This window comes from Anser brachyrhynchus (assembly GCF_964034855.1).
Source record: "Anser brachyrhynchus genome assembly, chromosome: 5".
Lineage (NCBI taxonomy): Eukaryota > Metazoa > Chordata > Aves > Anseriformes > Anatidae > Anser > Anser brachyrhynchus.
The window spans coordinates 65,858,353-65,877,076 of record NC_137699.1 but is presented as its reverse complement, the minus strand read 5'-3'; the positions used below and the strand labels follow the sequence as shown (position 1 = coordinate 65,877,076).

Below are 18,724 nucleotides of genomic sequence, written 5' to 3'. Positions count from 1 at the left end.
TGAAAATGGAAGAAGAACCTAGGCATGCAGGAAAGACATTACTGCTTTTATGGTTACAGATCTTTGGAGAAGAATAAAATATGATGGCCCTGACCAGCACTAGCCAAGTTTCTCTTCACTTTCTCCACTTTTTACTGCACTTAGACTTCCTCCCATCGATAAGAGAGCAAAGCAAACTGGTCCTATCCTGCCATCCCAGCCTGAGCCTGATTTTACCATCGGTCAGGACAACCAGGGACAGTTTCCTTTCACCAGGGATGAAGTTCATGTCCCTGCTTCATATTTGCGTGTCAGCATATCGTGTGACAAATGAAGACCTCACGGGAAAACATTTTTATATCATGTGTGACATCTTTTTTTTCTTACTGGGCTTCCATTTCTTTGGCTGGGGCTGTGTTTGGGCGTGCAGGCAGGCAACCCGCTGCTGCTGCCGGGTGCCTCCCACAAGCTGCAGGAGCCTGGGGCTGACCTGTCTGCAGCAACCTGGGTTCTCCCTCTGATCTTACCTGAAGAAGGGCACGGGCTTTGCCTTTTCCACCACACCAGGATCTCCCCAGGTCTCCACGGCCTTTCAGAGAGGACTGAGGCCTCGCTGTGACATGGGACAGCCGGCTCAGCACTCGAGGGCAACAGCTGCTGGAGTTGCTGTGCCTAAAATTACTGTTGGGAGCTGCACGTGGAAGTAATATTGTGGCCAGAATGTTTTCCATGTCTGCCCCAACACCTCTGGAGCACTCTCCTTTAAATAGGGAATCACTGCACGGAGGGACCAAAGCATATTGGGCTGCCAGGTGCCTGTTCTCGCTCCGCTTCCTGCCTGCATCCCCAAACCGTGCGGCTGTGTGTCACCCTGGGGGGCTGTCCCTGCCCCTCCGCCTGCTCATTGTCTGCCAAGGGCTTTATGGTACGTGATAGTCTCGAAGACTGAGGAATCACGGCTGTGTTCCCCTGCTGCCTTTTTGCGTCACATATGCTCTCAAGACAATTTCTTTAACACCAAAGAAACAGAATCTCCTTGGGAAAGTGGATGTGGTCATCTCAACGGAAGGCAGATTTCCCCGTGTAAACGAGGCACTCCTCTTGTGACCCTCGCCCTCGGCTCTCCCCTAGAAACAAGGCCCGAGCACCTGCTGGCCCCAAGGGGCTCTGGACCTCCTGCAGCCATCCCCAGGCACACGCGTGTGGCACCCGGCACAAGGCAGAGGCGAGCGGCACCGGCTGCCCGGGCTGCTTGACACCTAACCGAGGTAACAGGACGCTTTGGAAGATGGCCCTTGTGTGAGGAGCAGTGAGAAGTGGGTAACAGCTCCTTCACAACTCTATGGCTTCCAGAGCAAGAATACAGATCTCATGTGGAATCAAATATTTATTCAGAACCATGCACAATAAAGCATTTATGAGCCTTTAAAAGAAGGTAAATTGTCTCAATACAAGATAAACCTCTGATGTTTAATAACCTGTATTATAATAAGTATCTGCTTTGAAAAATAAGAAACGAAAATTGAAGTCTTTCAAGCAGAGCAATCACTCACTGCTGCAAATTGGTTTACAAGACATTTTAATATATCACCAAAATACTGCAGTTACTGACCAGCACACTTAGCACCCTGGGAAGGCAGCACTGTACCTGCCAGACCTCTGCAGAAACCAGAAGAAGATTTTAAAACTGTCCCAGGGATAACATCAGGACACAACTTCAAGCCAAGAATGTATTTTAAAGCATGTAGCGATGGACATACTAACAGGCAGAGAACACAGATCAGCTGAGAGACTGGCCCATGCAAACTGAAGCAAAACATGTCGTTTCTTTCTCCTGTCCCCAACCTAAAAGTGCAGCTGGCTTTTCACAACACAGTTATTTGCTCTGTAAAACATGTATTTTGCAGATGCGCAGAAAGCAAACAAGGAAGCGGCTCCTGCTTTGGAGAAATCATTTAGGAAGAAGAAAAAACGCACTGTAAAAGAACAGGATTTTTGACACCACAAGGTCTGTGGTGTCAGCAATTGGTGTATTGGTGTTTTCAGCAGGAGGCAAGCAGACTCCTGGCAGACGTCATGGTGATGTGGGTGAGCCCCAGAATTGGCAGAGGCTCTTGCCAGTGCAGGAAGCTTTGGGTAGAAGTCTACAGGTGACAATGAAGTCCAAAGAGGCAGCGTGCATGCGAGCACACACTTGCTCATGTGATGAAACCCCAAGAAATTGTTTCATATCAAATTAGAAAGAGAAGAACTCACAGTAGGGGAAACAAACCTAATGAGGAAATTTAAGAAAACTGAGAGACTATTGCATGATAATGGGCAAAAATGAAGCTGTCAATGTATCCCAAAATACAATGCTTGCAAAAGCAGGAATATTAAAGCTATGGAGACCTGGTAATGAAAGCATAGAAAGAGAATCACTTATATGATTGGAAACAATTCCTTGGCAGTAATGATTTGTAATGAGTTGCTCTTATTATACATTATCATATGCTTCTGTATAGTGGTTGAACTCTGTGTAAAAGAGCCAGCGTTTTCATCTGCTGTTCTCTCTGCTTAGCACATTGCTGTCCAATTACTTACATAATCCAATTAAAATGGATGGATTGTATAGTAATGTATAAGTAAGGATAATTACCTCATTTATCCATGTAAATAAAATATCTAATTATATAGCTTCTGTGGCAACATTGAAGGGAAATACTTCAAAACAAAGTAAGAGGAGCAAGCAGAGACGCAGCACGCGGCTGGAGTGTGCTCGTGCAGAGGAGCACGTCCCTGGCAGGAGGTGGTGGCTGGCTCCTGGCCAGGGCACGGGGACGAAGGACAGCCTGGGCACTCTGCACGGCTCCTGCACCGCATGGGAGCTCCTCGCAAGCCTGCCCTTCTGCTCTCACCTCCCTAAACGTGGTCCTTCAGATCCCAAAGTGTGGCCTTTCCACCCCGTTCTTCTTTTGCTTGTTTGTCATGTTTATTTTAAGTGCAGAAATAAAAAGATTTAATCTGTTGAAGGAAAAAATGGAAGTTCATTGACATCCGTAGATCGAAGTCTTCACATTTTATAGAACGCTGTATAAATAACAAACAAAACAAAAGCACAAATTAGGAGAAAATGTGCATGATGTCAATCATGTTTTACTGTAATAAAATGAATTAACTTCTCCAAGTAAGTTTGTCATATTTGGAAGAAGCTTCTTTCTTTCACACTGTCATATCATTACTCATTGTTTCAGCCTGATTTTTCTGGCTACATATGTAAGTTTTCTGAGTGTTTATATGCAGGTTTGCCAGCTCGTTTTCTCATGGGCATGCAGCAGTTCTCTGACAGGTAACATTTTGTATACCCTGTGCTGTGAAAGAGTATTAACTCATCCAAAATGCATATTCTCAGATGAAGTTATCCACCATTTGATAGAAAAAAACTGAATGTTTTCAGTTGTACCAGTTGAAGTAAAAACTAAAGTACATACCACCAGGCAATAAGCATCTTTTTTTTTGTTTGTTTGTTTTTCTTCTTTTGAGCAAACTTAAATGTGAATGTTTAGAATCCTTGTAAATTGATCAAGTTGCCCCGTACCTGGGCAGCCACGGCACACGGCGGCACAAGGCCAGCCCCTGGAGGCAGCCGTGGGGGCACCGCTTCTGACCCCCCCCCCCCCCCCCCCGCCGAGCGCAGCTCCTCACCTGTGGCCTCGGGATAAGTGACAAAAATAACCCCGCTTTCATTACTTCTGGCGAAGGTGTGCGCAGACCTCCTGGCAGCTGACAGAGGTGATGACTGAGCTAACAGATTATCTTTACACGCTCCCATCCATTTCAAGGTCCCTTCAAACACCTCCTACTTAATAGCGATGACAGGCGGGCTGAACTGCAGGACTTTGCCTGCTATTCCTGTTAACTTTCTGAGTTGCACTCACATTTTCATCACCTTATTAGAGCTTCCTGAGGCTCCTCCAGTGGCATTTGCTGGGATGGTTATTGTCATTTGACTGCCAGTGTGGAGCAGTAGCACAAATGGTCCCTGGTATCAAAGTTACCTTTGCTGTTTGATTTTTAAACCGCCTTTTACAACTGGACACTGATCAATTATATTTTAATCACCAAAGTAAGGTATTTTTTAGGCTCAACGTGCAGGACTCGGGGATCCAGGGCAGCCTGCTGGCGGTGCTGTGCGTGGCACTGCGCTCTGCTCCTCGGTGGGGTTTTGGGCAAAAAGCATCCCCACGGCCAGTGCGTGGCCTCCGCGCTGCCCAAGGCAAGCCGCGTGGCACGCGTTGAGGGGTACTGCTGCTGGCCGCAGTGCCAGCGTGCCTGCTGTTTATTTGTGGTGATGCTCTTCAGTCTGGAAGCTAGTACATGCCTCTCAGCAAACACCAGAAAGCAAATATTTACATTCAGAAAGTGAAAAAAGAACATTTACAGCTTCCTTGTGAGTAAATAATCCTTTCCTTATCGGCTTGCTGTTTTCGTGTACCAGATACAACCTTATAAAAATAAATAAATAAATAAATAAATAAATAAAAGCATGAAAGCAAAACATAACTGATGTATTGAAAATGTTTTCATTTTCAAGAGAGTTTTTTGTGGCAACTTTAGCTTTAAAAATAACAGAATCAGTGTTACGGTGCAGCAAAACATTCATTTAGTGCAAATGTTACTTTAAATGTGAGCTCAGCTGTTTACTGAGCATTTCCAAGACAAACTGCACTGCTTGTGTGAGAAAACCCAAACCGCCTAAAATGTATGCTTGTGGTTTCTAACTTTCACATTTTCATTTGGATATTCCAGTTGTGAGTCCTGAAGGGAAATAAATACAAGAAATGAATGCAATAAAAGAATGAATAAAGCCCAGCAAGGGTAATTAACCCACAGCAGGAGTCACCCTGTGGGCAGCGCTCCCGGCACGGCAGCAGGCTGCGAGGCAGAGGACGTGGCTGCCGCTCCAAGCAGGGCTGGCTGCGCCAGCTCCCAGCTCCGCACCGCGGCTGCGCCCCGCCAGGATGAGGCCATCTCCTGCCCTGCCTCCGGGAGCAGTGGAGACACAAAGAAAAAGAGAAGAGCTTAGATCGGGACAGGAGAAGAGGTAATAAACAGTCCCAAAAGTGGATGGAAGAGGTGGCAGTAGTTGCACGAGGCTGGGCAGCTCTGCCAGAGGGGCACGTGATGGTGCAAAGCGGTTTTGCTGGGGGGGGGGAAGCCCCCCAGGCCCTTCGGCACACTCTGCAGGCCACCAGGCAGCCGGAGGTGCAGGCAGAAGACCAACAGAGCAGCGCAGCATTTGCTGGGGCAGTGCACACCTTGCCTGACACACCATGCTCTGAGCGTATCCAGGTGAACCGAGAAATTCAGGCAAAGCAGACCGATAGCAGCACCTTCCAGAGAAGTTCAAACACAACCGAGGAGCGTTTTCTGGAGGTCAGCACCGCTGCCTCCCGGCTCTCAAGGAGGCCGCTCTCCTTCAGCCCCTGCAAATTGAAGCTGCCGGCAGAGCTTCGCCTGGTGTGGGTGGCTCGGCTCGGCTCTGCCCATGGGCAAAGGGGCGAGGCGGGTGTCCTGGCACAGGCTTCATCTCCCCAGGGCAGCGGGCTCCTCCCCGCTCAGCACCGCTGAAACCACGCGCAGGGGCATGGGAAGCTGCGGGCTCCTGCCCTCTGCCTTGCACGCGTTGTGGGCTAAAGGCCTGCGAAGGGGCGATGCAGCGTAGCTCAGGCATTGCTTCATGGCAGTTCAATCACTGCCTCACATGATGTTGTTGTTTAAAAACATTAGGCAAAAGTTGTGCTAGCGTACTTCTATTAAACAGCGGCAGAAATGTATAGCCACAAATGGATGATGGCTGGGTTGGCAGGATACGGCCTGGCTGAGTGTCAGGGCCTGTGTCTGGTTCCAGCCCATGCTGTGCTGGCAGGCTGGAAGCCTGCTCTGGGAATAGAGGGTAAGTAGAAGCTAATGCACTCAGCGAGGCTGAGCTTGCTAATGCAGGACAAGGAACAGCTGCCAGCCCTTCGTCAGAGGATTCTGGGCTTACTGGGCATCCCAAGATAAATACATCTTAGTCATGTCCTGCTGTGATGGGAAAAGTAGTGACTTGTGGATGAGGGGGCACAAACATGAATGAGCCCTGCAAGAAACACGACATTGTGCTTTTGTGCTGCTAGAGCCCACAGCTGGCCCAGGACGCCTTGTCTGAGCGTGTGGTGCCAGCAGGAGGCAGCCCCAAGAAGAGCCGTGGCGATCATCAGATGGCCCTGGGGGAGAGCTGCTTCCACCTGCAGCCAGAGAGGCCGAAAAGGGCCGTGTCGAGGAGGGCTTTAAAACGAGCTGTGGGTAAAGGCTGGGCTGGGCTTTGTCGTGATCCAGTAAGAAGAGTTCATGCTGAGCTTGGAGGAGAGGTCTCTGGCAGTGAGGGTAGGAGGAACAAGCTGCTGAGTGAGGCTGCTCAGCCCCAGACAGGAGGGGTGGGAAGGGCGTGTGGGGTGCTGTGGGAGGAGGTGGATGGGGTGCGGGGAGGGGTGGCCCCGGGGTGTTCTCTGTCGCCGGGTGCTGGAGGTGACATCGCTGGGTGCGGGAGGATTAGCCCTCGGCAGCGCCTGGGCAGCTTATGCTGAATGTATCAGAAAACTGATTTAGTTAACAGGTCTGGAAAATAAGTGGTAGGTAAAGGAGGTGTGATTTCATATAAGTGGTTCTTAGCGGGGTCCCGCAGGGATATTTTCTTACTCTGCTGCAGGTGCGCTTTGTTACACGCCCTGGTGGCGTGTGTTGAGTTGGCGAATACAAATTGCAGGCTGTGAAATAATGGATGAGGGCAGGTTACATATAGTGGGTGAACTGAGCTCTGTGGTAAAATAATCGCATTTCCTCCAGCCCAGTGGCTTTGTGGGAATAAAAACAGAGCTCCCAAGGGGGTCGATGGGAGAGCTGTTCTTTGGAAAGCGGTAACTGCAAGGGACCCTGCAGATCGTGACCCGCAGGATTTGCACAGACCTGTGATATTGTGTTCAGCTTTCTCTATAGCACAATGGTGATATTTAGCCTGTAGCCTTGTCTGGGTGCTACAGCTTAAAAAGCTTTGCCTGTGTGTCAGTGGAAAAATCCAGGTTAGCACACCTCCCTGATAGGGCAGATGCTCGCTCTGGAAGTATGAGCTTTTTGCTTATGTGCACTTAACTTTTGCCTGTTAGCATGTAAAAGGTTTTACGTGTCAGGGTAGCAGAGCGATTAGATTCCCTGCCCTGAATAGGGGTTCACTGTGTCCCAAACTTGTGCTGTATGCAAGGTGACAACGCTGTGTAAGGGGTGAGGAGCGGCACGCACGCCTTGTCCTGGGCCTCGCCTGGGAGCTGCGGGCACGTCCTGGGCAGCGCTGGTGGCACAGACGGGGCGGGCTCGTCCTTGACGTGGCGGGTGGTGGCAAAGCCCTCAGCTAGGTCTGGAGTGCGCTCGCTTCTCAGCCCGGAGCTGAGGTTGCTGTAGGTGAAAAGGTGCACGGGGAGGAACACGGCTGGCAGCAGCTCTCCCTGCTCTGTGTGTTGGGCTGCTGCTGTTCCCGGCTGAGAGGGGTCACTGCAACAGGGTGACGGAGCTGGTACTTTGTCCATTGCTTCCATCGTAAGCATTATGCATGTGTCAAAAGTCAAATGTTCCTCTAATCAAAAGGCATCATTTATCTAACAATATTCAAGGCTGTTTTTAGTGCAAATGCATTAGGTAACAGGTGGATAAAGCTTATGCTTTATGTTCAGTTGACCAGTTTTCTTCACACCGAAAGGAAATAATCTCTCTTGTGGAGGAGAGGTTTCTAGTGCAGATTTGTACATCAACTAGCAGTATGGAAGGCAACATTCAACTGAATATTTGTTGATATAAATATTTAATTCATATTATTCTGTTGACTTTAAAATAGCTCTGTGTAGGCAGGCATCAGTATGGGATATAAAGGAGAAGTAAGTATAGCTTGAGAGAAGCTTTGGAGGAGCTTCAGAAAAGCTGGGCCAGTTCAGCATTAATTGCAGCTGTAGGATCTAAATAAACTATTTTCTTAATAAAAAGCCTGTTTGGACCTAGAGTCATGTAATTACTCAATTCATAGCAAATGAAATGCTTTGACTGGCTTTAGCTCTCTCAGCAACTTGTCACATACGTCACCATCTGAAGGCTTATTCTCATCACCCAGCTCTGCCTCCTCGTGAGTGAAAATCTCCTCTGTACAGATGGGCAATCCTTGGGCTGCACCGTGCACTGGATCCCTGGTGTGACCCCAAATTATATAACCTTGGAATGTGAATGATGAAAATGTATCTGAAGAGGAGACAGATGAGCTAACATATGCAACTGAGTCACTGTGCTTTTGGAACATATCAGAGTGGATTTAGATGCTTTTAGCTGCTATATAAAATGGTCCCACTGTACCAAAGCATGCATTATTTGGGAGACAATGCATCAACACAACTCTTCTGGATTTTTTTTTCCTGCTGTACTTCTTGTGCCTGTAAGGTTGCTACCTCTCCATCGTAAATATGCTCTTCACCACATTCCACAGGGTGTTCTGTGGGTGCTCCAGGTGCAGGTCATGCCCTGAGTTTCTTCTGTACCTGCTTCCACAGCTGAGGCGCTGAGAGGATGCAGCTGCTGCAGCTGTCCTGTGCCTCAGGGTGCTCTGGACAGGCTCAGCACTCTCAGGTGGGGTGCTTGCAAGTGAGAAGAGTGTCAAATGCCTGAGTTCTTACAAAGAGGAAGAGGTCCAAACTGGAAAGTCCATGGGTTCAGAGTCCCTGAAGGAACACGAATTGAGCTGATTTCTTCTCTAAGACAAGTCCTTGACTTCCACATTTGCAAAGAAACTCTGTCCTTTTTCAATTTTCTCTGCAACCGAGTAGTTCAGACAGGGTGAAGAAAACTAGGTCAAAGCCACAAAGTCAAACTGCAGAAGAAGGATTTCTGGTGAACGTCAACTGTTTTATTCTTCTCTAGCTTAATACCTAGCTGCTATTTGTAGGTCATGCCTGCAAACAAAAGGAAGAGTGTGAGAGGAAGAGAGCATAATTTCTTTATGAAAAATGTTCCTACAGCCTGCAGCAGTCAGAAAACCAGGAGATTTCCTAGCATTAAGCACAGACTGCATTGTGGCAGAAGAGCTGCAGAGACAGACATCCTGCAAGTCAGCTACCCACGAGTGGTCATGTCCACATATGCAGTAAATGATGGCATTTTACAGATGATGGAGACAAGGTGGGCAGCAAAGCATACTCCAAACAGGTTTTGCAGTGAAAGAAATGAGCTTGGCCACATACCTAGTTTCCATGTTCTTCTGGTTTAGGGGCAGCCTGTGTTAGTTTCCACGTGGTGGAGACAGTGGGTCGGAGGGGGTGTGTGTGTGTTCAGTGCAAAAACTGGGGAGTTCTGGCATGATGATCATAACAGTTAAATATAATCAGCAGCAGAAACAATTCATTTTCAGAGCAGTGATTAGTGAGGTTTCCTTCCTAGATCTAATGAGGTATCACTACCAGAACAGCCAAGTGTGTTGCATGAGCAGCAGTTTGCAGCCCTATCTAGGGCACTGGTCTGGAAGTAACCAGCAAAGAAAAGGTGGTGTTTGCTGCTTCCTTTGCAGAGTAGGGACAAAGAGCAGGGTAAGGCTGAGATCTGATTTGCTTTCTTAATGTCATAAAGCTGTTTCTGCTGAGGTTGCTTTTTCAGATGCAGAATTTCCTTGGGATCTTTAGCCTCAGAACCAGGTGTTGGAGAGGAGTGCTTACTGTTGTCAGTGTCAATGAGAAAATGAGTAAATTCGGCAGTGAGATTTCTCCTGGGGTTGTAAATGCACTGAACTGATCTACAAATAGTAGCATATCCATAATTTTGGCAGAGATCAACAGCATTGATCTTTTTCAAAACAACAAATTAGGCGGTAGAGGGGGACCCATGAATCAGGACTCTGTCACTGCTTCTTCTGTGATATTTTGTCACTGTTTTTGTTTCAACCTGTTTTAGCATGCAGAATCAATGCAGAGTCAAGCATCTCCTGAGTGCTGAGTCTTGGTGTGACAGGGATGCAGCTGGCCCTGTCTCCCACCTCCCATCCTGTCACCCTGCTGCTCGCAGTGTTTTGCCTTTGCTGCTCAGCTGTGTGCAGCGCCGTGGTGCGGTGCTGCTCCTGGGAGCCCCCTTCTGCAGTCGGTGCCAGAGCCCACTCGGTGCAGCCGTGTGCCTGCACAGCACTGCAGGACTGGTGCCCTGCTGCCCAGCTGAGCTATCTGCCCTGCCCCATGGGGCTGGTAACAGCTTTACTTCTTTTTATTCTTCCACCACAGCTGGACAGCTGAGTGTGCGAATGGCGTGAGTGGCAGCATAACCCTGGTGGCACCAGGGGCAATGAAAGTATGGGCCAAATCGTGTGTGTGTGAGAAACTCAGGAAAGATTAAATGAAAGTGGCGTTCCTATTTACATTTCTTAGGCTGGGAGTTTTATGGGTAAGATCACTGGCAGAAGCTGTTCAGATATTATTCATAGTTTCTCGATGCCAGTACAGCACCTGGTCGCTGGATCTGGAAAGCACTGGCTTGGGAAGGTCCCGCTGATGAGCGCAGTAGCAGGTCCAGTGCTGCATGGTGTGGTGGAAGTGCCAGGGTCCCACCCCAGATCTCGTGGGTATTTGCAGCAATTCAGGAAAAATACAAAAGGCAACTGCTGATAAAGCAGCAAAGATCATAACTGCTCTCAAACAGTGATGGCCAGCATGGATGGAAGACAGGGACTGCCAACTGCTGCAGTGCACGGTTCTGACCCCACACTGCCATGGTCCACGGTGACTCCATCTGCCTGAGCCTCGCTGGGGAGCGTGACAAAGCACCGTGCTCCGGGCTGGGCTACGCACTGCCCTGCTGCTGGGGAGGGCTGCCTCCCCCAGTGCAGCTGGGTCACTGGGTAGGACCTGCGTGCACAGCATTACTCTTGGGACAGATGTGGGACGCATCAGGCCAAGCAGCTCGGTCACATAAGCACACAAAGTGCTTTGATGCTGACCCAGGTACTGGCACATGTGAAGGAGCAGGGATCAGCCTGCAGAGCGGCCTTCTCTTCATTTGGTCACGTATGTGGAGAGGATGTGGGGCTTGTTATCTGTGGACGGTGATGGAGTTGTTATTCTAGGTATAAAGGTACTAGAACACTCCTTTTAACGGGCTGTTCCTGTGACGTATTCCCTGCTCGCTGTTCCCTCACATGATTTTCAGCTGTACTTAAAACTCAGACCTCTCCCCTGCCCTCTCAAAACCAACCAATCAATGCCACAATAACAGGGCTGGTCCCCAGCTGATGTGCAACAATAGGAGCATTGTGTTCATATTGAAGACAAATGACTTCCCTGCTGCTGAACAATACCAGCTGATCAGTATCTTCTTGATCTACGCTAGACCAATCCACAGACATAGAGTTTAATAGCCTGTCTGCTCATCTGGGATATTCCTATGGAGCTATTTGTACAGCTGTCTCAGATGTTTTGATAGTAGACCATCTTAATCTTTGCCTTTTTTGTAGTATGTGTAAGGGGGAAAGAAAGGAAAAAAAGCTATAATTAAGTATCTCTCAAAGAGAAGCTGGGAAAATTGAATTGTGCCCCCTCCACTCAAAACAAAACAACAAAAGAAGATTAGAAAAAATGAAGCTGGAGCATGGGAATGTGTGAGGAGAGGCTGAGAAGTGGGTTTGTGCAGCCCGGAGGAGGGCTGGAGGATCCCTCTACCTCCTCCAGCTCCCCATGGAGAAGACAGAGCCGGGTGCTTCCTGAGGAACGCTGGAAGGATGAGAGGCAGCGGCAGGAACAGCAGCAAGGAACGTGCCAGGTAGATGTAGGGAAAAGCCTTTCATCCTGAGGTGGTCAAAAACAGGAAGAGAGGCTCAGAGAGGCTGGGGGCTGCATTCTTGGAGGTGTTCAGAGCTCAACCAGGCAAGACCCCTGTCAGCCTCGTGTAGCTTTGATGTTATTCCTCTGTAAGTTAGGTGCTCAACTGGAGACGTTTTGAATCTCTTGAAAACTGAATTTGTCCACAAGCTAAAGGTGAAAGAGTGTGACGTTGTGACTAAAAGTGCATGTGTGATCTAGGATCGTGCAGACAGAGATGCCTCATAAAAGCTACCTGTACAGAGACTGGAAGTCTGTCACTAGAGCCATGCCCATGCTTGATACCTGCAGGCGCTTCCATGTGAAGGTCAAACAATAAGGGGAGATTTTGTAACATTCGATAAAGAAAGGCTTAAGGAGTTCAGCTACTTTTTTTTTTTTAATCAAAGCACCTTAAAGCTTCTTGTCTATAGGTATCTACATGGTGATGTGGAATAGATGGATCTTCAGAGAAAAAGATAAAGGTATGAGTGTGCAATGACTTCATCTGAAGATGAACAAATTCAGGAAAGAAATGCATCCCTTCCGGCAGTGAGGATACTCAGCTGTTGGAACATCCTCCTCCAAGTCACTGCGCCTGCTTGGGTGGGCTCAACTGTGCTTTTCGTGAAGGAGCTCGTCCCATTCAGGAAGGAAATGCCACCAGGAGGCCCAGTGCCAGGGCTGTGCAGGACAGATCGTGTAATCATAAAGATACCTTCTGACTGTAAAAGTCTCCAGGTGAGTGGTGAGGAATCCTTTTGTATTTGCTCCTTTATAACTGTGTTATTTACCAGTGACTAAATCTAGTGTTTTTCTATGATCATAGATGTTCTACTGTGACTCATTCATTTCTCTGAGAAAAATATATTTTTTTTGGCTCCCTACTTTGGAAGCAGTTACATCAGTTGCCTTTTTTTCTTGAACAATTTGTTGTTATTACAGCTCTTTTATAGTTTTAAAATATCTGTAGTTAATGGTGCAGGCTATTAAAAAGCCATTTTATCGCAACTAACTGTGAACATCTGATTTTTTTAAATTATTTTTTTTAGTAGTGATGCAACTATAACTCTGCAACTCTTAAGTTAAGGAAAGAGTTTTATGTACCATGTTAGAAACTAGAACTGAAGAACGCATTAAACCCAAAATATGAAAGGAGTGCACTTTTTTCCTCTGTAAAAAGCACTTCTGTTAGAAAGGAGTGGCATTGTAGAAATCTTTCCTGCAGGTCTTACCATACTGAAAGCAATGAAAGCAAACTCATTGTTTGTTTTTTAATGTTTTTTCAGAAAACACTTCCAATTGCAAAACTGTCAGCAGAATTTCTCTTCACCTATACTGAGTCAATGAAAGTTCCCTAAGAGTAAAGCTGGTGTAGAGAGGCTGAAAAATTTACTGCCTTCAGTGCAGAGTCAATTATTCTTTTGCATTTGTATAGCAAATGTGGGAGATGGCTTGAATCAGTGCTGAGACTGAAAGAGCTTTAGACAGTTTGTCCCTGAGGTTCTGCAAGATTTCAGTGCCAGGGAAGTCAGGCCTCTGGGCTGAAGTAACTCTCCTGCGACACGTCCAGGATGCATAAAACAAGCATGAGACAGATGTCAATGACATGCAGGTGGGCAGTCAGAATTCTTCAATCCCAGCTCGATGATCAGTCATTAAATATTAGTTAGGTAACTTTATTTGTGACAAGTAATAGCAGAGACAACAGTTTTAAAATAACATTCTTGGAGCTTCACTTCCTTTAAGTTGAGCAACAGTGCATAAACAAAGGTACTTGAGCTTGTGGTGGGAGGACAGAGCTCTGAAAGGTGACTTTGAGTTCTGCCAGACGATGGAGAAGGCTATTCTTTGCTTCTCCTAATAGAAGGCATGTTGTGATCTGGCAGTGCATCTAAGGACTATCTCATAGTCCTTTATTACCCTCTAATCCTTTATTATTTGGAGGGCAAAACACTTAAAGAAATCAAATTAGATTAGGCAACATTGTGAAGTATAAAACCTGATATATGTGAAGTCTAGGCAGAACTTCCAAATGGAAGTTGGAACATCCGTCTGTCTGTACATCTTAGATGTCCTGCGCAGCGGTAGTGGCTGCACGAAAGTCTTTGGATAGGGTCTGAGTGTGCAACTTTTACCCCAGGAATTGTGGATAACTAATTAGTGGGTGCATCAGAGTGTTTCTTTGCTCTAGTATTTCAATTTTCTGACTGTGTCAATCAGATTGTGCTTCCACTGTGTTACAGTGGTTATTAGAAATTTCTACTGTGATCTTTAAATATCAGCTGTGTCATAAATATTTTATGACACTTTCAGTGACAAATGATGAGTTTAATCAGACTCCAGAGAAATCTGTTGGAGCTAGGAGAGCACTCCAGGGCAGAGGCTCTTCAGAGAACCTAAGTGTGAGGTTCCTGGGAGCTTTCATACTCTTCTGAGCTAATGACAAATGCTTTCTACTTACGCCCTGGAAAAGAGGAGATGTGCACTCCTGCTGCGTGAGTATCCCTCTCCCACAGTCACAGCATGCGCCCATCTCTGCTTCAGCTGCCATCGCAGACCATGCCTGCTGCTGTGGCAGAGTCTGGAGAAATCATCTCCTTTGCTTTGTCTAGCCCAAGCTCGGGCAAGCTAAGCGAGGTGGCACCGCTGTGCAGTGAAAGCTCCCAGTGAACCAAAGCACCGGGGCTGGGACCTGCTCGGCCTTGCGAGCCCGCAGTGCCGCTGTCCGGGGGCAGCAGGACCACCGGTGTCCCGGGCGGTGCATGGTGTCCCGGGCGGTGCATGGTGTCCCTGGCGGCACCCACGGGGCCCAGCAGCCCCTAATCCCCTGCTTCTTGCTGAGCTGGAGGGGGTCTGTTGGCAGCCCTGTAACTTGATCTTTTTTTTCATTTCTTCACCTGGAGAGCTTTGCCTGAGAGTTGCAAAACACTTCAGACACTATTTCTAGTAGTGAAAGGTACTAAAAATGCAATTGTCAACAAGTCATATTGCAGAGACTGTTCCCATGTATTTCTCAGGTGATCCACCCTCCAGGCCTGATGTTAAATATACCCCTGTAATACTGAACACCAGGGTGGCAGGTGTCTGTCTTGCAACTTGCTGTAATGAGTGAGGAAAATGCTTCAAAAGGTGTGTTCACAATTTTGTAGCCAATAATTCTTCGTACTATGTAATCTGCACCATTTTTCTTCTAAACTTTAGCTTACCAGCTAAGGGCAGAGCAGCAAACGTCACCCAGTCAGGCCGCAGACACCCGCTGCGGTCTCCAGCAGCATCCCCGCAGGGAGCTGCAGGCGGGTGGGGGGCTGGTGGAGGGTGAGGGCTGGGAGGGTCTTGGGGCTTGGAAGGCTGTGCTCAGCATTAGGAAACCCAGAGAGTTACGGGTAGCATCCCTTGGGGGCAGTTCTTCTTAATGTCTTCACCCAAGACTAGGGGAAGGCTGACAGTCGGATGGGGACCACCAGCGCCCGGCACAGAGAACGGGGGTCGCCCCTCACCGCGTTGTTCTGTGAGCTGCAGCACCTTCCCTTCTGACTCAGCACATATTTGAGACTTTCCTTCAGAGTAAAAAGTCTGAAAGGTCTACGTAAAAACTGAGAGGGGAGGAAGAACCTGACTGAATTGGGATCTTTCTGCATAATGAAGTACTTTGCACAGAACTATAAATGTTAAAACAGAAAAATGACTACCTGCACTTTGGAACAAATGCCTAAAGATAATTAATGTACAGAGCCAATTTTACTTGTGATTATTCCTTCAAGGTGTATGGCTGTTACTCTCAGGAAGAGAAGTTCTGCATTATAAAATCCCTGAGTGGTGGTAGAGCTTGAAGATGTGCTGGTGGCAGTGGAGAGATGCTGACGCTTACTCTGAAAATCCCATGGATAAGCAGAGGTCGCACGGCTGGGACGTTACTTCTTGTGAGCAGAGGCCAGACGCGGCCGGTCCCCTCGGACCCGGGGGCTGCTGGCCGGGCAGGGCTGGCACAGCACGCCGCCATCGCCAGCAGCAACTGCGGCTGGTGCTCCGTGCCAGGCAGTGGGACTCCAGTGCCAGCACTGACATGAGAAGTAATCTAACCTACCTCAGGCCGGAGAGAAGCCCAGGAGATAAGCCGTATACCGCAATGATTTCACATGATGGAAGTGCCCAGATCTGAAAAGAAGACTTGAAATCAGTCAATTCTTTTTTCCCAGTGAAAGAGAGTCCACTGCCTTTTGATAGTGTTCCCAGGTGTTGGCTTTTTCTTTCTTATTTATTTATTTTTCCTTATAGCCACTTTATTTTGAAGACTGCTTGGGGGGAAACAAGTTTGCCTTGGCAAGCCCAGCTTGTTTGCTTGGGCGACTCTGGCAATGCAGTCTCGTAACTCACGGTGAGATGCGTGGCTGGAAGCCTGCTGCCTCCTGGAGCCCCGGGTCCCAGCACTGAGGCAGTGTACCCTGGGGTGTCCGGCTGAGCCCCCTGCCCCTGTGCTGGAGGGGGGCTCGGGGTCACGCAGGCGGCTGTGGGCTGGCTGCGGGGAACTGCTCGCAGCCAGGGCTGGGGGGCACAGGGCAGCAGACCCTGCGCTGCGGCACCCAGTGCCCTGCGGGAGGGGTGGGAGGGGGCGGTATTTCCTAATGATGCTTATTGCAAGGGCAAAACCTATAGAAAAGGAATACGTTCCCCTGTGTAAATAGAGGAGATGTTTACTGTGACAGAGCTAATTAGGCTCCTGGGAGAATTTATGCAGAGCTAATAAGAAGCAGAACTAAACGTTGTCTTAATTTACCCTCAAGCTCACAAAAATGTTGTTCATTCATGTTGCACTAATTAAGCCAGCAGCCATTAACCCTTTCTTCCAGAGGTGGAGACCCTTGGCACTGAAGAGGAGCTAAACCACATCCTTTCCAGTGGGTGCTTTGGTGTTTCTGTGGGTCTTCAAGCACGTACCTGGACCCTGCGGCGAGCATTGGAGGTGCTCTCGGTACCGAGCAGCAATCCTGCCCTCCCCAGCTCAGCGCAGACCGATGCCTGGTGCCTGCTGAGCTGCTGCTCGACGCCCCGGGCTGCAGCTGGGACGGGCTTGGAGCTTCAGCCCCATGTCACAGGGCCTTTTTGTGCTGAGGAGCTAATAGCACTAGGAGCCCTTGTGCAAGCCTGGTGGTTGCATTCAGCTCCTCTGAAATTGCATTTTTCACACCTAGGTTGCTGCAAGAGACAGCAGAGTTGATGAGAACTTGGGCAAGTTCAGAGAACTTGGAGTTCCCTTGAAGCTCATCCAACAGCCAGCTGCCCTGACTTGGCTGTGTGAAGAGCACAGCAGCTCCTGCGCTGCACCTGAGGTACGCTACAAGAGCTCAGTCGTCAGGGGGGTGAAAAGGGCACAAAATGGTATTTACGGATCATGTGCTTTATAAAGCAGCGATGAGCCTGGTGACTGAAGCACCACACGGAGAGCCTTCCATGTCTTATCTTACAGAACAAGAGCATTGTGCATCCATACCGTGTAAGCAGGATGAGAATGAAATACAAAACGTGGTGCGTTCCTCATTATCTTGCTTGCATGTGACCATTTGGAACCGTGAATGGCAGTGAACAGTTCCTCAGTGAGAGGGGCACCACTGGCTCCCTCACCACAAATCCCACTCTGTTAACAGAGGTCTTTTAACTTGCATGTAATGTCTTGCATGAGCTTCGTGTTTTGTCATGCAGGTCTCCCTCCTCTGTTGTTATGAGGAAGGAATATTCCTTGTTCCCTTGTCAGGCACTGCAGTGCTCTCAAGCTTTTTTTTTTGTGTGTGTGCTGGTTGGTTTTGGTCGATTTGTTTATTTTGTTTGTTCCTAGTGACAGCACTATCTAAACGTTTTCCAGGGTGTTTAGTTACTTCGTGAAAATGTTATGAATCATGCTAGTAAGTTGTGCTGCCTTGCCCAGCTTTCCTGTTGGGAAGTGGCTGGAAGTGTAATGGAAATGTAGGCAGCACAAGGGAAGCAGGCAGCATCTGTCCCAGCGGAGAGCAGAGCCCCTGCTTCCGTCCTCTGCTTTGGCCAAAGCCTGGTGGGGCCAGGCTGCCAAACGGCCGGCAGCAGTAATGACAAGGGAGTGTAAGCAGAGTTTTATTATAATGTCTTTTACTTTGTAATTTTAACTGCAACAACTACCAAAATGATCGATAGTTCAGTTCTTTAGTGTTAATGCTTTTTTTATAAACCACTGGAAGACTCCAAGCAAATGACAAAAAATAAAGCTTTTATGAATGTTTAAGCTACTTTTCCATCGTTAACAATTCAAAATGCTTTTTATTACTTTGATCATCTTAATGTAAGAACTTGCACTCATAAAATGCCAACTAACCCTGTGACAGAATGCAAAGCTGACTTCGTGTTTGTGTGTACGTGTGCTGAGCCCTTGGTGTCTGCGGACATGACACTGCCAGGAGTACTTTGTGATGTATGTTTAAATCATATTTGTAACTATCGCTGCTGCTTTAAGGTAAGAACAGAAATAAGTCCTTTTTTTTTGTTTGCTTTGTTTTTTCTTTTTGGTATATAACAATGTGTTCGCTACTTGATGTGAGTAAGATGACTGAATGGGAATGTAGGAGACAGTACGGGCGATGTTCATTGTGTCATTCTGCAGACTTCTTAGAGTAGTGATCAAAACTCTGCAGATATATATATATGTGAATTAGTTCCAAAATTACTTATTCTGAATATGAGCCCTGGTGAGGCCACACCTGAAGTAAATCAGCTGGGGAACACAAACTCTAGCAATTTAGATGAAAGTTTTATTCATTTTAAGTGTTTCTAATACAGTTTTGATATCATATTGTGGTGTTATCCATATTTGCATTCAGAATTTATCAGATCAC

General features: G+C 47.7%; 1 long non-coding RNA gene across 4 annotated transcripts; it reads left to right on the top strand.

Moving 5' to 3' along the window:
* The first annotated feature begins 2,272 nt into the window (after positions 1-2,272).
* Positions 2,273-18,211, top strand: LOC308195915. 4 transcript variants are annotated; one of them, XR_013951925.1, is made up of 6 exons: positions 2,273-6,387; positions 12,299-12,605; positions 14,885-14,996; positions 15,629-16,100; positions 16,715-17,194; positions 17,332-18,211. It is a non-coding gene; the product is annotated as an uncharacterized lncRNA (long non-coding RNA). The 4 variants fall into 4 exon arrangements; XR_013951926.1 differs by having other exon boundaries at positions 2,280-6,387; positions 17,057-17,194; XR_013951927.1 differs by lacking the exon at positions 2,273-6,387 and adding an exon at positions 10,515-11,826.
* Positions 18,212-18,724: the final 513 nt, after the last annotated feature.